Source organism: Peromyscus eremicus, chromosome 8a, assembly GCF_949786415.1.
Source record: "Peromyscus eremicus chromosome 8a, PerEre_H2_v1, whole genome shotgun sequence".
NCBI classification, from domain to species: domain Eukaryota; kingdom Metazoa; phylum Chordata; class Mammalia; order Rodentia; family Cricetidae; genus Peromyscus; species Peromyscus eremicus.
In genome coordinates this window covers 31,036,589-31,056,927 of record NC_081423.1, presented here as the reverse complement: position 1 = coordinate 31,056,927, position 20,339 = coordinate 31,036,589, and the positions used below count along the sequence as shown (strand labels likewise).

The 20,339-nt window shown below is 37.8% G+C and overlaps 1 protein-coding gene across 1 annotated transcript in view; it reads left to right on the top strand.

The window, feature by feature from the left end:
* Window positions 1–506: 506 nt before the first annotated feature.
* Window positions 507–20,339, top strand: part of Sgcd (sarcoglycan delta) — a 539,266-nt gene continuing 519,433 nt past the window's right edge. Inside the window, exon 1 of the mRNA XM_059270397.1 lies at window positions 507–664. The gene's annotated coding sequence lies outside the window, so the exon portion shown is untranslated. The remainder of the gene's footprint in view (window positions 665–20,339) is intronic.

Below are 20,339 nucleotides of genomic sequence, written 5' to 3'. Positions count from 1 at the left end.
ACCAAAGAGGTATTCATTCATTCATTCATTCATTCAGATCAAACCAACATAATGAATGAATCATCATAGGAAAATCACTTCTATCCAATCCTTGTTTTCTCTCTAAAATAAACGAACAAATGGATATTGTTGTGTACTAGGAAAGTCTTTTCAAGTGTAATACTATAATTGCTTGTTGTTGGTAGTGGTGGTGATGTCAGTGGTCACTGTGGTGCTGGTGCTGGTGCTGGTTGTGGTGGCACTGGTGGGAGTGGTCATGATTGTAGTCATGCTCATGGTGCTGGTCTGGTAGAGGTGGCAGTGGTTATGGTGATGGTGCTCATGATGTGGTATGTATGCCTGTTTGTGTTTGGGATGATTTTTTTAATTACTCAATGCTGAATTCTTAATTGTCATTTAAGTGACTTATGTGTAGTTCCCAGAACAAATGGTCTTGGATTTGGTATCACTCTGCTGATTTCTGTTTTGAGTATGTAAATCTTTCTCTTGTGATTTTATAGACTTAGAAGAACCCTCCATCCTCAGGAACTTGAGGGCAGCTGTCCTGGAACCTGTGTGGAAGTTAAGGAGACTGTTGCTGTGCTGGGGATCTGAGAACATTAGTTTAATCCCAATGTTGCCCTGACATTTGTATCTAAGATTCAAGAAGATTAAGACTAAAAAGGTATGGATATGCAGTTATAACTTCTTAGTTTTTAAGGCAAATATGTACATTTACAAGCAGATTATTTTTATTGCCTTATCCACAACTGCCTTTGCTTTTCTATGTGTCTTTTGCCTTTCAAGGAATATCTTTTCTTTCACTATAAGTTTATGGAATATGTTGGGATAGACATGGTACAATGGGGGAAGCTGGATGAAAGCTGCACTATCCTAACAGGGATCAGATGGGCAGAGGGCAGTATGACAAAGTGGACAGAGAACTGGGCAGATGCCCAACAGAAAGAAAGGAGAAATTGTTGTAGATGTCTGTGCCATAAAAGACTCAGGTAAGAAGATGATTAAATAGATTGTTCTGTGTCATACATGGTTTCGTTCCCATTTTCTGTGTCTATTCAAAGCTGTTGATAAAGTCTTCTACTTCCTGCTTTCTTAAGGGTAGTATTGTATTTCTTTTAGATATATGCCTATGCTGGGGCAGACATCTGAGTCAAAGAAATCTCATGGTTTTTAAAATGATAAATATCATGCTTACAGTACTTAAAGAGTAATCAATGAAAGGTGAATGTGTATTTGCTTTTTTTGCAAACATATTTAGGACGTAAATAATTTGTTGGATGCATCTAATTACTTTCAGTATATATATATGTGTGTGTGTGTGTGTGTGTGTGTGTGTGTGTGTACATATGTTTATGTTTGTACATATGGTGGGTGTTAAGGAAGGACAGACAGAAAAAGAAAGACTGGAATGATCATTTATAAGTATTTATGGTAAATCAGATGTTCTGTTCTGACATTTGCAAAAAATTATGTATATCTCATAACAACCATGTGGAATAGGGACTCAGGAAGCAAGAGAGCAGATAAGTAGAATGTTTCTTGCAGCTGAGGGGTTCAGGTGCCAGACTCTTTTCTGGCCTTATTAAAATTCCACTTTATATATTCATTTGTATAGAAGAGTGGAGTCACATTTGTACCTGGAGAAATGGTTTCAGAGCAGAACACAGCATATCCAGAGGACATTATAAGGTGTTTTAGAAAAGTCTATTGGTATCTTATTCACTATTCTTTGAGACTCAAAAAAAAAAAAAAAGGTGGGGATACAAAATAAATAAAAAACAGCAGCACTGTGTAATGATGCAGAGGGTTATGGGAGACAGGAGAACAGGGCAGGCTAGCTGAGGGCTTTGGTCCCTTCTTGTGGCACCATAAAACTCCCTTAGGCCATGTACTCAAGAAAGATGGAGGTGTTGACCTGGTAAGGATCGAATTTGGTATAGCCACAGGCCCGCTGTCTCCTGTGTTTCTCCCCACTGGGATAAGTGTGGTGCTTGCTTTCAGCTTGTAAGTGAGTTGTCCTTTGAAAATGAAGCACTTTCGCTTTCTACCTGCTGTTTCCAAATGGTGGCAAAGACATGCTAGGGCTCTGATAGTCACAGGACTCATATACCTCTAAAAACAAAAATACCTCTGAAAGATCAGGAACTGTGCGAGCAAAGAAATCATTCCCTCTTTCTCAGCAGAATCTTCTTTGTTCATATTTATAACTCTTTTTCTATTGTTTTTAAATCAAAGGATATCTTTCAAACAGTTCAACATTAGCAACTCCTTTCCTATTAACATGATTACAAAGGACAAGTTAATAATTTACTGACTGGAAAGGAGGCACACGCACAGATGTAGTGTACCATTTTGGAGTCCTCACATGAGCAGTTCATGCTATGTAATAGATGTGTACTGTGGTTGTGGGCCTTTTTGCTCACGTTTCCTTCATTTATCAGAAAGGGGAGCTAATACACTATGCTTGACTTGTCCCAACGTCCTGGAGGAGACTGTACATGGGGTTGAGATTAGAAGAGGGAGCTCCTTATTTTGAGTGTTGATCTTTAATTCAGAACATCTGTGTTCTTGATGCCAGCCACTTCAAACAGAAATTCAGCAAAGTTTTAGAGACCTTGGCTATAAAAATGTTCTTGGTTTAGACAGCAATGGACTGGTAAATGGGAAATAAGCTCTCTTTGTTCACAAGGATATGAGGGGAATTTATGCTTTGTGGTGAATGTTTATTAAGGGGATCTAGTCAGTTGAACATACACACACGTATATACACACACGTGTACACACACAAGTATACACACACACACACACACACACATACACACACACACACACACACACACACACACACACACACACACACGGAAAAAAAAATGTCCTTTCTACGGTGTTAGAATAGAGTGAGATGTTGTTGGCATGATCCATCTACCATGGTGCCCTCTGGACCTCATAATCGGGAACACTAGAAGAGTTCTCAAGTGTCTTTTCACAGAAAAACAGACAGTATAAATGAGTAGCTCTAGGAGCAGAATAATGAAAGGCAAATCATAGTTCTAATCCAGTCTGTGCTTGAACATTAGAAAAGCCATTTAATTCTCCCGAGTCAGTACTGTTGAAAGTGTGTTCCATAAGCTTAGAGCATCAGTGTCATCTCAGCTTGGAAGGCATTTAAATTCTGAGGCTAGTCTGGGCTGCATAGTGAGACACTATAACCCACACCCCTCCCCCAAAGAGGAAAACAGAAACTGCCCTCTGAGATAGGTGTGACCATTCCTGTATTACACATACACAAAGTGACTATTACAGAAGTCATCTAACATGTCCCAGTGCACAGTGCTTTTTTTTCACACACTGAGCTCAAGAGTCATTTCATGTGACTCTATTCTGGCTTAACTGTCTTTATTCCAGCTTAGATGTGCAGAAGCAGTCCTCTAGAAGATGCTTCCAGAATGGCCAGTTAGGGATAGTGCTCATTAAATGAATGAATTATATATTTTATATGTATATATATATATATAGTAACTAGACAGTATAATTATATATATAGTAACTAGAAAATAAAATAAATATTAAATATTATATAAATATAATAAAAGGTTAATGGTAAATGTCACTCTGGTTTTGAGGCTCATTGATTAAAAAAACATGGCTTTTAGAAAAATCTTTTTTGATCATGGACCATTACACAAACTGTTTCCAGGAACTGTGGCAGAGTCAGGGCCACCATGTGGATAGCCTTGGAGTGAAGTTGCTCTCCCTTCATCCCAAGCAACCCTACCTTCCTGCATGTGAACAGTAATGCTCCTATGTAAAAGAATACCATGACTCCTTGTTATAAGTATTGGGTGCTGCTGGGTCCCTATTTGCAGGTATGCGATTCACTCCATATCAACTGACAGCAGAACATTATTTTCTCAAAATGGTATCCGTTTCACTGTAAGAATTAAGACCTCTGAATGAAGTGGACACTTTAGCCAAAGGGGAGAAAAAGGCATTTAATTAATATGTAGGAAATGTTGTTGAAAAAAATTGTCATTAAATGTGAATGTTACACTTTATCTGTCCAAAGGGACTGGAGGGAGCCTGGAACTGTTTAGCATGGTTAGCATATACCAGCAAGGTTAATTGTCTTGGGGTGTTGAAGATCTCAATTCCTTTGTGAACCTCCACAGTTTGCCTCACTATCATAACTGTTTTTCATGCGACTTCGGCATCCTTCTTTATTTTAGCTGGGCTTTCAAAGTTTTGATTCCCAGGGTGTAATTTAAAAGCCAGAAAAATTGCAAATGTGTGCAAGCTAACAGAGCGTGATATTGACAAATTAATTAGTCTATTCCCAACCTGCTCCCTTGGTAGAAAGGCTCTGTGTACCTCCAAGAGTATCAAAAGCAAACTGAAAAGCTGCCTTTGGGTATAGGTTTTATTATTGTTTCTGCCAGTCATCGTTCGGAGTGGGGATGTGGCTGACTCAGAAGAGTGGTGTGTATGTGTGTGTGTGTGTGTGTGTGTGTGTGTGTGTGTGTTCACTTTTTATGATGGCTCACATTGTTAAAAATCTTATGCTAGTTTTGCATATGTCTCTGCGTTCATGCACATCACTTGGACTGTTGTCTGTTTTCCCCAGCATGTGGAATTGGTGGCTCCAACATTTTCTGTTGCCCACAGCAATTCATCAAAACTGTGACTATCTTACCAAAGTTTTGTGGCTGCCTTTCACTCATGGTTTCTTTAGTTTTCACTGAGTTGTTCCTAAAGTTCATCATGCATCGAAGTCTCATATTATTTGCTAATAAATATATCAAGTATGGAGGATGAATAACACAAAAGAGAGAGGCTGGATAACTCACAATGCTGTTTTCTATAGCCATTTGCTTGCCTCTGTGTCTGGGTGATGTGTACCAAATACCTACTGGGAACTAGTAGCTGGGCTGTGGTTTATCATAGTATATCTATATGATACCTGCCCTTGCTGTTGGGTCCCATAGTTTTATCATCTATAAAGTAAATTCTTAAATCAGACAAAACTGAGGACATCCTGAAGGCTTGTCAAACCCAAGGCCTGCTAGCTAGATATAGCTAAGGATAGCTATGACTGTGGCCCAACACAATAATAACTTAAAACATTATAATATTATCATATTTGTAAGTGTCCAGGGGTTTTTTGTAACTTGATTGTACAGCTTTTGTGCGTATACTTTGTAAATGACATTGTGTTGCATTGTCAAAAAATTGGACGTGCCTGTTAGACCTCAGCAAATGTTACAGTTTCAAGTGAATTGGTAGTTAATGATGATTCAGGAACATACTCTGAGCATATATAATAGCAATATAAGGGCCAATTCAAACATGTCATATGACATTCTAAACAGATGATGCTAAAGAACTTTTATGTGGGGTCTGAGAGAAGATCAGCAGTTAAGAGTACTTACTCCTGCTCTAGAGGACCCAAGTTCAGTTCCTAGGACCCATGTCACACAGCTTACAACTACTTGTTAACTCCAGCTCCACAGTATCTGATGTCCTCTTCTTTCCTCCATGCATACCTGCATTCATGTGCACACATGCACACACACCTATAATTAATAACAAAAATGAAATATTAAAGAGTGTCTACATGAACTCTACAGAAGACTTCACATGGAGTTTTAGCAATTATTCTCTACTGTGAGTTCTTTATAATGCAATCATAATGTCTGCAGGAGGTCATCATTTTTACATCTTTCTAAGTCTAGAAATAGCCTAGCATTATTTTCTTTCCATTCTCAACCATGCCTCTTACAAGGCTCTCCTTATTTTACCATTGAAGAAACTAAAGCAAGACAGGGCTTTTCCAAAATGCTCTGCTGCAGTATGAGGTTCTCGGGCCTGATCTCTGAATTGGTTCTTTAACAGGCACCTAGCAGGGTAAACTCTGTCCCTAGGTGTGTTCAGTTGCCCCTGGGGCCTGTAGAGTACCTGCTTTAGGGCTCTCTGATTTGGTATTTCAACAGGAAAGCATCATTTTTGCCTTTACTTTTTTCTTTCCTCCTTTTCGTTTCTTTTTTAACTCTGCCATTTTTGGAAGAGTCTCCTTTTGACAGTTACTGGAGGAGAGATTTGTGGCTTTCCCCTTGAGCGTGTCTCTCGCTGCCTGTCTGTTTACTCCGGCTGAATTTGACTCAAGGCCTTTGAAACGTAAGAAAATGCGTGCTGTTGCTGCATTCAGAATCTTTCTTGTACAGATTTAGATCTTATTTACAAGTTAAATGTCTCTCTCTCTCTCTCTCCTTGAAACAGCCATTTCATGTTTCAGTTGCGATTCTACAAAGAGTTGTTTTATTACTGAGGGAATACAGGTGGAAGATTTCAACTCTGCAAATTTGCATCTTATTAATGATGCTATGTGACGCTTATTTTTTTTCTGGGAAGAGGTGAACAAACATATACTCATTTCAGAGAGAGACTGATGACAGACCAGAGTAATGATAACACCAAAGTCCAATATGGATGAACCAGAGTTACTGCAGTTACTTAAAGGAGTATGTGTGACTAGTTACTTATAAGAATATGGAAGACTCAGAGTTTGATCACTGAAAGTTCACCTAGCATGTGTGATCACTAAAGTTGGAGCCCTTGAGGCTGCAACACAAATTACAGACAGCTGGACAAGTTAGTCTCCTTTCTTTAGCAAACCATACTACCTGTATAACTTTGTAGAGTGGAGGTCTTGTGAATATACTAAGTCTCAGAGACTTCCTGATGATAATTCTATTGTACCCTGAATACCTCTCCGATGACACAGCAAACCTATCAGATTGAACTGGAAAAGCCTAGGTTTAATGGGTAAAGCATTCCTGGATGATTCCCAGCCCCTCAGAGAGGAGACTGCGCCAAGAGACCAGAAGAACCATGTGTCTGTTTTCTGGGATGCAGCTTATATACCCTGTGGGAGTGGTCTTGAGCCTCTCTCGGGGGAGGAGCTGTGTTTGGTGGGCTTTGAAGGGGTGGGATTAGGGAAAGAGATAGGGGAGGGGAGTTGAGGGTGATCTTCCACCAGACTCCTTTCAAACACCTGACACCTGCGAGTTGTTTATTTCTGACCTTCTAGAACTTCCTGTGTTTTAATGTGCCTGTCTTTAGAATCTTGACTCTCAATATGCCTCCTTCCAGGATGGAATATATTAAAACTTGGAAGAAATCACTCCACAATGCATGCTCTCAGGAATACTTTCTTTAACTGGTGAACTTGCTTTTTCTTCCTCTTTGTTTTGACCCTAACCCTGCCTCCTACACCAATTCTTTTTCATGAGATTTTTTTCCTTAGTATTCATGCCAGCATTTCCCTACACTTAGCCCATATTGAAACATGGTTCTAGCCCATCTCACAGACTCTGAGGATCAAAGTAAAATAGACGTGGAAATGATTTAACAATACCGTTTCTCTCTTCACCTACAGAACTGTTTAATGACATTAATGTGCAAAACACGATTTTCTCCTTCCAGATAATTTCTCATGTTGTTTTTCTACTAATTCCCTCTACATCCATCTTGCCTCCAAGATTTCAGTCACCTGTAGAGACTCTCTCCATTTCCCAGAAATTTCTGGTCCTTTAATATTGCCTCTTCTTTACACCTGCTAGTTCCTTTGCATGTAGCATCAACCTCAACTACAGCAACAGATTGCAAACCCTCAACCTTGTGGATCTAGGTCACTAGAGGCCTCCAGGACTCCATGGAGTCTTAAGTCACTTATCTTACCTTCAAACCTGACTTACAACTCTTCTCTTGAAGAGGATTCATTATAACCATGCTGACAAGTCAGCTCCTTGCCACAAATGAATGCCAACCAGTGTTCTAACTCCATCATACCTATGAAGCAAAAGCCAGAGAGCCATAATAGTCACATATGAGGTCTGGAGGAAAAACAGACCTGATGTGAAAGGTTACATTCGATACACTATTAGTCACATGTGATTGATGATAACATCAAGGGAAATAATTTCAGTATCTGTCATATACTCATAGAATCACGTTCTAAAATTACAGTGATCCATTTATTAATTTAGTAACTCTTCATTCTTTCATAGTTTTCATAGTGTGAGCATCTCACTATATGTGATACTATTTGACTATTTAAAGATATATACATTCTTATACCAGATGGAAAGCACATAAACTATTTCTCTCTTTTTTTAATTTATTTATCTATTATGTATTATGTATACAGTGTTCTGCCTACGTGCCAGAAGAGGGTGCCAGATCTCATTACAGAGGTTGTGAGCCATCATGTGTTTCCTAGGAATTGAACTCAGGACCTCTGAAAGAGCAGCCAGTACTCTAAACCAATGAGCCATCTCTCCAGCCCCCACATGAACTATTTCTTAAAGATTTATTGTTATTATTTTAAATTATGTATAGATATGAATGTCTGCATATAGGTATGTGGTGCCTGGGGAGGCCATGGGGCATCAGATCCTCTGCTGCTGAAGTTAGACAGTTGTGATCTATATCAGTGCTGAGAACTGACCCTGGGCCATCTGGAAGAATGGCCAAGTATCTTAATGGCTGAGACATCTCCCAAGCCCCATAAACTATTTTATATGGTAGGAACACTTTTATAATACATTTCAAAGAATAGGACTGTGTTTTAGTGATTTTTCCAAGATTTATTTTGATGATATTTGACTTTTGTTTCAAATGGGCACGATTGTGCAGTGTAAGTTTTAGTAGCTGAGACAACCCTTATAAAGTGGCAGAGGATTTTATTAGCTGGAATAAAATGGTTATCTTTCTTCATTTCTGCTTTTAGTCTCCTTTCCTGAGGTATTATTTACATAGAAAAAGAAACAACAAACTGTAAGTGTACAATTTGAATTTGGCCATGTGACTGTGCTAGTAACCAGTGCACAGAGAAGTCTAGACACGTTGTCATCACCATGGAGTCTGTTTAATCCTATCTCTTCTATCTGAGCAAAAATTCTGCATCTTTTAAATGCTCATCTAAAAGCTCCATCAGGATGTATTCTGTTGTCCCAACAGTTTTTGTAACACTTTGGCCTTATTTTATGTATTAATATATCATGTTTTATTTCTTATCAACCTTATATTTGATTTTTTTTCTTTCTGATGGACAGGAACTGTCTTAAGTTTGTGAATATTAAGAACCAAGCTACTATAAACATTTGTGAGTAAGTCTTTGTGGAGACATAAGTTTTCATTGAGAGAAGATTATTGATAGCTAGAACTACTAAGTCATGGAGAAATGATACATTAATTTTATAAGATATATTAAAATGAACTAGGTATGATGAAGCATATCGATAGTCATCACATTCTAGAGACTGAATCTGAGGAAGGAGAACCACGAGTTTCAAATGGATCGAGCCAACAGAATGAGATGCTGTATCTAAGAAAAAGACAAACAAACAAAAACAAAAAATTCCCTCTCCATATAGTTCTCTACTGTGATCCATTATTAAAAGCAACATGGAAAATTCACTGTTTTTGTTTGTTTGGTTTTTTGCTTTCCAAAGCTTACTAGTTTGTTGATTTTGCTAAGTCTAGTGGGCATAAAATATTACCTATACCTGTCTTAATTAGCATTCCTTCATTGGCTAACAGTATCTGACATCTTTAATTGCACTGACTGATCATTTGTATATCTTTCATAAAAAAATCTTCAGGCAAAATGCCTGAGTTTCTATTGGGTTACTTGCCTGCCTTATTTGTTTGTGGGACCTTTAAAAATATTTTGTAAGGGGTAAATGATGTAATTGTATTACAGACTCAAAGAATGAAAATAGTAATTAAAATATTCTGGATTAAGTTCTGTGTCATTGTTACGTGTTACAGATACGTGTATCAAATTTACTACATGATTTTATATTCTTGGTGTCGTCTGAAGAGCATGTGCTGAAGGGATTCAATTAACATTTTTATCTTCATTTAACAATTTATGCTCTTCTGTGTGTTGTACCTTAGAAATTTTCACTTGAGTTAAAGTCACAAGAGATATTCTTCTAAATTCTCTTTTAGAAAGGTATTACTCTTTTACATTTAGGTCAGGGGCCTGGCCTTAATCCAGTTTAATTTGGGGGCCTTAGGGTTTTAGTGTCTGTGTATGTCTGCTCATAGATCTGCCAGAAGTTTGATGGGAAGCTTGTAGAATCAAGAGGAATGAAACCCTCGGGTGGCCTTGTTCTTCTCATCTCCAGATCTCCAATCTCAGATACTGGCCCTCTGTCACCTACGAAAGACTTGTCCCACTGGAGTTTGACTTTTCTAATGTTTTTAAAATTGTAATAATTCTGTAGTCTTCTAAAATGTTATTCTGATTATTTCTTACCGGTTTTTAAGGAAAGAGTTTGTGACCTTTCTGTCTTTTCATTGGAAATCTCACTCCCCAATGATTGAGAAGAAAAAAAAAAATGACAGGTAAACCATGTGCAGAGAACCTGCATCAGAGTTGCTACATTTTGAAAGATAGTTACAGTAGTTTGAGAAATGTCCCTCATATGCTCATGCATTTAAATGTCTGGTCCCTGGTTGGTGATATTGTTTGGGGAAGTTGAGGAACCTGTAGGAGGTAGAGCCTCCCTGGAGGAAGTATGTTGGGGGCAGGGCGGAGGGTGAACAGACTTTGAGAGTTTATAGTCTTACCCCACTTCCAGTTCACCTTTGGCTTGGTGTAACAGTTGGACGGAATTGCTTAGCTTCCTGATCAACCTCTCTCTGCCATGCCTCCCCCATCATTAGTCATTACGGACTTTCCTTCTGGATCCACAAACCAAAGAAAGTTACTTTTGGTCATGATTTTTTTTTTTATCCCAGCAAGACAAATGTCACTAATATAATAATAGTATTACCTCACAATTCTATTTGTGACATTTCTCAGTACAGCTGAGTAAAGAATGCATGTTTTGGATGATGATTATTTCCATAGTAGGGAGCCCTCTTGGATAGAGCTGATCCACTTATAAGAAGATTCAGAATTTGAAAGCACCACCTTCTTGTTCTGTTCTTCTGTCATCAGAGGACAAGTAAGATGATGCAGCAATGAGGGAACCTTTGGGAAGTAGAGATAACAGCCTTCAGCAAATACCAAATCTGCTGGCACCATGATCTACACAATTATAAATTACCCATGGACAGTGTTTTCTAATTAGCAGGACAAACAGGCTAAGATAATGTTCATAGAGAAAGACAAACACTACAAATAAATATTACATGACCATTACAAAGATAGATACTGTGGGGGCTGAGGAGATGGATCAGCAATTAAGAGCATGTGCTGCTCTTTCAGGGGACCTGGGTTTGATTCCCAGCCCCTACATTGCATGGTGGCTCATAACAATCTGTAACTCCAATGTCAGGGTAATCAGATACCCTCTTCTGGTCTCCACAGGCACCAGGTATGTAAGTAGTACATAGACATACACACAAGCAAAGCACTGATACACATAAAATAAAATTAAAAAAATTAATAAGTAGCTACTATGATGGATTGAAGAGTATATTAAAAAACCTGCTTATCATGGTCCTTGAAGATAGTAAAAATGATAATTTATCCCAAAACATTAAAACACAATAGTATAGGATGATGTGTTAGAGAATAATAAGCTCTATTGTATATTAAAGGTTGTTTTTCTATTGGAAGGCTTAAAAATTAAGTATAATTTCTTGGAATATAGGAAAAAAGAGAAAAATATTTAGTAATAATAAAAAAGCCAAGTTAGCAGATATGTACCTCAGCCTCTCCTCTCCCTCTGAGAACCTCTAATAGTCCCAGATAGACTGGGGAGAGAGGTCATCAAAAGAACTTTAGATTAATATTCAAGCTGAGTGTAGACAATAGATTTAATTTATACATCCAGAGACACAACATATAAGTGAGAAACAGATGTTCCTGTTGTACCCTGTTTAATTTCAAAACTCCAAAGAAAAGGCATTGGACATCTTTCTCGGGTGGGGAGAAGATGCTTCACACACACAGAAATGATCTTGTGACTTTTCATCAAACTTTTCATCACCAACACAGCAGGAAGGGCAGGAAAGCAGTGTCTCAAAATTACTGAGGGAAAAAATCTTGGGTTCCAGAAGTTGTTTTTAAGTCCTACTCCAAGTAGGGACAACATGAAGACATATTGATGCATCAAAATATTTAGCCCTCCACAGTTCTTTCTGAACATACTCCCGTATATTAAGAAGATAATTCAACAAATAGTTCTTAAAGAAACTGCAAAATCACTCAGCTCATGAAGAATCTCTACCAGACGTTTGAGACGATAGTTTGGAAATGTTATATAACTTGGGCAAACATCACAGCGTGTGTCCCAGGTCAGGTCCAGTCATCCATTTTAAGAAGCCAATTAAATAGTTTGTCTGGTCTTGATTTAATTTAGGTATATGGTATCTATCCAGAAAATTATCCATTTCTTTTAGGTTTTCCAGTTTTGTGGAGTAGAGGTTTTTGAAGTATGACCTGATGATTCTGTGGATTTCCTCAATGACGGAGAAATGGATGAAATCTACATGAACAATCTGAACATGAGTGGGGGTAATGAAGGGCGAGAGTCATGGGAAAGAGAGCTTGGGGGAGCGGGAGATCCCAGCTGGATCAACAACAGAGAGGGAGAACAAGGAATAGGAGACCATGATAAATGAAGACCACATGAGAATAGGAAGAAGCAAAGTGCTAGAGAGGCCCACAGAAATCCACAAGATACCCCCACAATAGACTGCTGGCAATGGTCGAGAGACAGCCTGAACTGACCTACTCTGGTGTGCTAGAAACCCCATCCAATGACTGAGGGAACTGGATGCAGAGATTCACGGCTAGGCCCCAGGTGGAGCTCCGGGAGTCCAATTGGTGAGAAAGAAGAGGGTTTATATGAGCAAAAATTGTTGAGATCAAGGTTGGATAAAGCACAGGGACAAATAGCCAAACGAATGGAAACACATGAACTATGAACCAATGGCTGAGGGGCCCCCAACTGGATCAGGCCCTCTAAATGGGTGAGATAGTCGATTGGCTTGATCTGTTTGGGAGGCACCCAGGCAGTGGGACTGGATCCTGTGCTCATTGCATGAGTTGGCTGTTTGAAACCTGGGGCCTATGCAGGGTCGCTTGGCTTGGCCTGGGAGGAGGGGACTGGACCTGCCTGGACTGAGTCTACCAGGTTGATCTCAGTCCGCAGGGGAGGCTTTGGCCTGGAGGAGGTGGGAATGGGGGGTGGGCTGGGGGGAGGGGGAGGGGGGAGAGGGGAGAACAAGGGAATCCGTGGCTGATATGTAGAACTGAATTGTATTGTAAAATAAAATTAAATTAAATTGAAAAAAAGAAGCCAATTAAAAGGAGAAAGCACAAACATTGGAAAGAGGGACAAGGAGATCTAATAAATGTCCCATGTCCATCTTTCAAGTCTTGCAGTGAGACTGAATTTTAAATAGGAGGCCAACGTTTTGGGTATCTAAGCAGTGCTAGTCAAGGTGTGGTCCTGTCCACCATAAACCCATCATTGTCTGGACTTCAGTCTCACCTTGTAAAGGTAGTCTGACAAGTTCCTAAGACTGGAAAATCTCTTTCTGGAAAGCTAGTTCCCCTTCTGGCTAGTGTCTTTTACTTCTTGTAGAATGAGATTCTTGGGGGAAATTTCCATTTCTTTAGAGTCCATTGTTTCGTAGTCATATTGAGAGACTCAAGTGCCTCTTTAGAACACCTTCATTTCTGCCAGGCCAATTAAGTCAGGAGGCCCAAGTGGTTAAAATTAGTTCCCAAACTCCAAGACTCCAGCAAAAAACTGGAATAGGTTACTGTCTGTTTTGGTGGTGGGCTGGTATACCTGTGTATTATCTCTAATCTATAGACAATTATAAAATGTGTCTGAAGAGCAAAATCTGTATAAGGAAATTATTATCCAAATAAAAAGCCAGACAAAATGTACCCTGGTTTTGAGGGGGGGGGAAATGTGTATTTGTCTGGAAAACAATTCATTTGACTCCTGTGCGTCATGACATTATGACATTGTGGCCAAAAATAACTAACTGACATCCTAGTATACTACCTGGCTCTCCAATGAAGAATTTATATCATCATAATAAACTCTGCTTCCCACCTTCAGAAATGACCTATAAAGCTAACACAGGGGAGGGAACCAAATGTCATAAACGTTGACAGTGAAGGCAAGTGTGCAATTAGCACAGGACTCTAGATGGGGAGAAGGGGGAAGATAAGGGAAATCCGAGGCTTGGATATCTTTAAGGAAAGGAGATGTGATCAATTTTCCTTCAGGTTAATGACATAAGACAAAGAATTCACACACACACACACACCTTCTTAAGGAAGGAATTACCTGTAATCACAGAAGAGCTGAATAAAGTTTGGAGATAAACCAGATTATGCAAGTAAGCTAAGGCCTTCCATTTAATTGTCATGAATGATCCATACTCTTTAAAAACATAAATTATGAGAGTTCATCTGCCAGACTGATCTCTTTGTAACTTACTATTCTGTTTTTTTGTTTGTTTGTTTGTTTGTTTGTTTGTTTGTTTTTGTGTGTGTGTGTGAATAAATATATTCTCTTAGGGAAAATATGAAAAAGAAGACCTCTACCCTGATTTCTTGCTGAACTCATTGTTAAAATATGGCTTTGTGAAGTTTAATATGCAAAGTACAATCAAGGACCTCATACAAATACATAACAAATACATGCCAAAGTTTTGATGTAACTCATTTAATGAGAACAATAGGAAGGTGCAAAGTTGGAGAGTAGAATGTTTAAAGGGACAGCTATCTACAAAGAATTTTTAAACAAATCTGAATCAGAGAGAAAACCAGTTAGTCCTCCAGAGTCATAAAACTACAACTTTGGAATTACATATTCTGCAGATTGCCTTCAGGTTCACAAGTAACTTCTCCAAATCTGAGCTCCGCTGAATTAGTAAATACAGAGTGAAAGACTAGCCTGCAATTCCATGAGTTTGTTGAGCAATGTCCAAGCCTAATGTAGGAAGGGTGGATTTTATTCTCTGATTGCCAGTTTGGGACACACTTTGCCTCTAAAATGATACAAATGTCTCATGAAGATTTTCTTGATGCTCTCAACAACTGGTTTTCTTTCACCTACACTTCCATGCCAATCATCAATAACAGCAATAAACACATTCAACAAATATTATTCATAGTCCCTCTCTTGCTTCTGAGCACCACTAGAAAGCAAGTTGTCTGTGCATAAAACTGCCACATACTAAATCCTCATGATGTTTGTTGAATTAATAGTTTAACTTTCAGATGTTATTGGCTGCCTTTATAATGCAAAGACAAAATTAGAGATGAGGAGACAGGAGAAAGATCAGCAAATGAATAGCTGCAAGGGAAAAATCTGAAATCTCTTACAAAAATCTGTTGATGTGGCAATTTGCAAGTTGTCTGATAAATAGCTAGGAGAAACTACCTTCTTTGCATGCAGCTACAGTCAGAGGGTAAGGAATCAGAATTCATACAGAAGAACTGCTGGGTTGAATGACTCACTGACATTGCTGCTTAGATCTTTCATGAGCCTTTTATCTTAATGCCAAACCTACTTTTGAATAAAATAAAAGAGAAGGTTTCCAGGAGAAAATGTCCTTCTACTTCTTCCAAATGTGTGGCTAGGAAAACAGAAAATAGTGACACTTATATTGATTAAAATCCACGATCCTCTGTCTTTGTTTTCTGTTACTAGACATGCCCTACTTTGCAGATCCTATGCAAAATACTTAGAAATCAAGACACATCGAGACTTACCTAGCTTTCAAGAGAGGATGGAGGTTCTGTCTATGCTAATGAGCATTAAAATGTCTGCCCAAGCTAAGTATGGTGTGCATACTTGAGAGACAGAGGCCAGCTTGGTCTACATAGTGAGTTCCAGGCCAGCCTGGGCTACGTAGTAGGTAGGACCACTTTTCAACAATAAAAAGTCGGTCCAATTAAAAGAAGTTGAATGTCAACTACCTGGCATCTGTATTTTTTTTTACAAGAATTTCTCTTGTATGTAGAAATTCCCATCCAACTTAGCCAACACAAAGTTCTTCATCCAAAGCTGCTTATAATGGAAGTATGGATAGAGTTCATTTATAGTCTTTCATAGTAGACTCAGATAAACCATCTGAGTCACTCTGGCTTATCACCAGCACTTGGTAAAACATTCATTCTATCCATACATAATGTAGTAGACCTTCATAAATATTCATTCACTGACATTGAATCGACACTTCCTGTTTTAAGGAATTGCAGACTTACAAAGATATAGGATTTCATGGTGTAAAGCCAGGGCTTCTCTATGGCAATCCTTGGACTAGTATTTTCTTTAAGACATAAAACCCAGACTTTTGAGGTGGAGATAGTGCAATGCAGTGAGCTTGCTGAGCTTATAATGGACTTCTTTTGCTTTCTAAAAAGTAGGACATTAATTATTCATTGGTTTCCTGAAAGACTCATTTTCATTTGAATTTTTTGTTTATTTGTGTTGTGTGTGTGTTAAAAACAAAAAGGAATGGGCTGAAAAGTCATATTTGTAATCCAATTTCATTTAAGCCTAGAGGAGTGGTTCTCAACCTGTGGGTTGTGACCCCTTTGGCAAACCTCTATCTCCAAAAATATTTAGGTTATGACTCATGATTCATAACAGTGGCAAAATTACAGTTATGAAGCAGAAACAAAAATAATCTTATGGTTGGGGGTCACCACAACATGACAAATTGTATTAAAAAGTAGCAGCACTGGTGAGGTTGAGAACAGTGGCTACAGGTTGACAGATTCTGTACTTCAAGGGCTCTTACCAAAACTTGGAGAAAAAGAAGACGGCATCAGTGGAAGGACTATTGTGGCTCACAGTTACCTTTTTCTGGAACAGGATTTCTGCTTTCTCCTTTGCAAGATGTTTTTGAGATTCAACAAAACCAAAATCCTGTATACCTTTTTCTGTCTTAAGTACATTTTCTTTTGGTCTGCTAAAGAAGATTCTAGACCTGCTTACATCATCTTTCTTCCTTCAGTCTCTAAGAAAGACCTCCAACCTTCCGTATCCATTCTGTTTGGACATTAAGATCCATGAACAAAATAAGTCAAGGAGAATAGAAAAATCTGCAGTGCATGGGCCAAGTCCAAAGGAAATGCTTATCTTGACTTCATTGTTATAAACTGAAGTACTGATTTGTCAATGGCTACTGTATAGGGAAGAAATCAAAAGAAAAAAATACTAACCAAAATGGAACTAAGGTTATTAATTTATTCCCTTTGTAATGCAGAGTAATTGTGAGTAGAAACAAAACAAAATTTGAGTTTATTTAAAATCACCTTTTAACATGTTTTTTAATTAAACTTCTTTATGATATTGAGTAGGTCTTTATCAATGGAAAATGTGGATGATGAAGGAAGGGCTAAAGTCCTGAAATTTTCAAGTGTTATTCACTGAGGACGTTGTGAACTAAAAGGAAAAGCTAAAGAGAAAACAAATAAAATGCCCATGACAGATTCCTTCACAGAGGTCATAGTCCTCTACATTAACCATTTAAGTCTGGTAAGTAGTCACTGGCCATGTGTGGATATTGGGCACTTGGAATATATGTGCCCAGCCCAAATTAAATTTACAGTTAACTTAAGATTTTTAAAATGGCAGAAATAATCTAAAGCATTGCCACTAATTTTGAGTTTGATTGACATATAATTCATATATTATATAATTCACTTATAATTTTTTGAAATATTGTTTATGTATTGAGATGGTGATGTTTTGATATCTTATATTAACATACTTTGAAATTTTACCTTTTGGTTTTGTATTTTAATGTGACTTCTAGAATATTAATAATATGTGGTTGTACTACATTATATTTCTATTGGGTAGAACTCATTTGGAGAACAGCATATGATTACATGACTTGTTAAAAAGCATGTCTGTTCAGTCTGTAGCTATCCTTGGCCAAGTTGGAGAGCCACTGGGTCAGCTTCTCCTCCTCCTTCCTTCACCAAAACCACGTCACAAGGCACCTTACTCGCTTTCTGAATGAACTCCTTAGTGAGTGATCTTGGTGAGTTTTTAATTATATAAATGAGAAGGAAATGCAATAATGCCTATTTTCCAACGACATTAAATGTAATTTGACACAAAACTCAATGCAACCTGTATTCATGCCACTTCACTTCTCCAAAGCAACTTGCTCAAGGATTTTGTTCAAATATTTCAAACTAGAGCCTCTTAGCCCTGCTTGGAAAGTCTTTTCTATTATCCTTATGAAATAGAATGGCTCAAACCTATCACAAAGTCATATATAAATAACGACTTCAGGACACTGTTGTTGTAAAGTGACCAAAATATTAATTTCTGACAAAAGAGAACGTTCTATTACTTTGGTCGAGGGTGTGTGAGAATCCAGGTTGCGATGGGTTTTTTTAATGTGGACCTTGGTTTTATACTGCTCTTTAAAAACTGCATTTACATTCTCTTCTACTATCTCTATGGGGGAAAGTAATTAGAAATCGAGTCGTCAAGAAAATAAGTAAACATTACAGGCATTCTTTAACGACTGGAACTCTCCTGAAATCTCTCTCTTAAAGAATTGAATGTTTTATTTCCTTATGCTTCCTGCAATTTCTGTACTGTGTTAACTGAAGGCAGACTGGTAGATGACCTTGAACTTGCCTTGTCTTATTTGAAATTTTCATCAAAAATTTACCAAAACATGCAAAGCATTTTATTATTCTTTCATTAATGTCCTGTCCTTGGGTAACTTTATAGGCATTTATTCTGAAAGAGTGGCTATTAGATCTGGGAGACTCTAAGGAAGTGGCCCTCCAAACCAGCTGTGCACAGAAATCAAAAGGGTTTTTTCCATAGCTGTCTCTCCAGGCCAGATTTATTAAATCAGCTTATGCAATATGGTCAAAATAGTCCAACAGCAGCTGTCTCCCACCTAAATAACTAAGAACAATGCCTGACAGATGTGTGTACTGCTGTTTTTCATATATGCAGTGAAATTGATTAATCAAGAATAAATTAATTTCATTGTGATTATATATACATAATGTGTAGATTTTAGTCAAACAATGGTAGTATTAATAATCCACCCTGTGTTTTGATTATATGACAAACACTATGCCTTCTGTTATATGTATCTTTAGAACTCAAGGAAGCAAAGGCTGTTTGTTCACTGTTTTCATGTGAGAAATAATCAGGCTGAAGTTCAATAACTTGATCATATTTATATAGCTGAAGCTGGCTGAGTTTTAAACTTCATGCCTAATTATCCACCCTTGCTGCTTCCCAATAGTTGACTGATAATATATTCTCAACAAATCATCCTTTCTTATTCAGATATATTTTAATTTTAAAAATAAGGTCTAAAATCACTGTTTTGAAATATGCTACCCAATCCAATGTTTTCCGAATGTGCACTGGACAAAGCATTATTAGGTGTTTCATTTTTGTTTTCAATTTGACTGGCTCTAGTGTTTGGAAACAATCAAATCCTACTTTTAACCTCACAGCCAGGTGAGTCACAACTAAGCTATAGTACAGACATTCATTCCCTTTTTTTGTTTGTTTGATTGATTTCTCTCTCTCTCTCTCTCTCTCTCTCTCTCTCTCTCTCTCTCTCTCTCTCTCTCTCTCTGTGTGTGTGTGTGTGTGTGTGAGACAGTGTCTCATTTAGTATGTAGTCCGATGGCTACAAGCTTGGACTTCTCTTACTTTAACATTATTCATAATGGCAATACAGGTACATGCCACCACACCTGGTGAAAATAATCATTCTTCATAGAACTCTTGGTTTTCACAATTGCCAGTAGTACCTGGATCTAATGTAGAAATGTTTACTTTCAGCTTTAGAGACAAATCCACAAAGTAAAAATCATTACTCATTCCATACGGGAGGGTTTATTTCCAAGGATTCTGAATACTTGAAAAGTTTTGCCTAAAGCATGTCCAAAGATTTACTACATATAAGAATATGGAAGCTCACATGAGCAAAAGTTTCAGGATTTCACTCTAAGACAAAGTGAATGAGAAACACCAAACTTACTCAAAAGCAGGTTTGATACAAGATATTTAACTCCAACCACGATATCTCTGTTTTATCTAGAGGAATAACTGGTGTCATCATAGTAATGGTGACTAAAACAGTGGGTGCAATTTATTAGCTGTTAAGTAGATGCTATCACTAGACTGTTTTTACATACATACATATATACATACATACATACACACATATGCATACGTTCATGAGCATGTAATTTCATATATAAAATAGCATGGGTAAGCATTATGAAATATGTTATTGTTGCCATTTTTTCCCAAATGAGAGATTATAAAGCTTGCTGTAGGAAA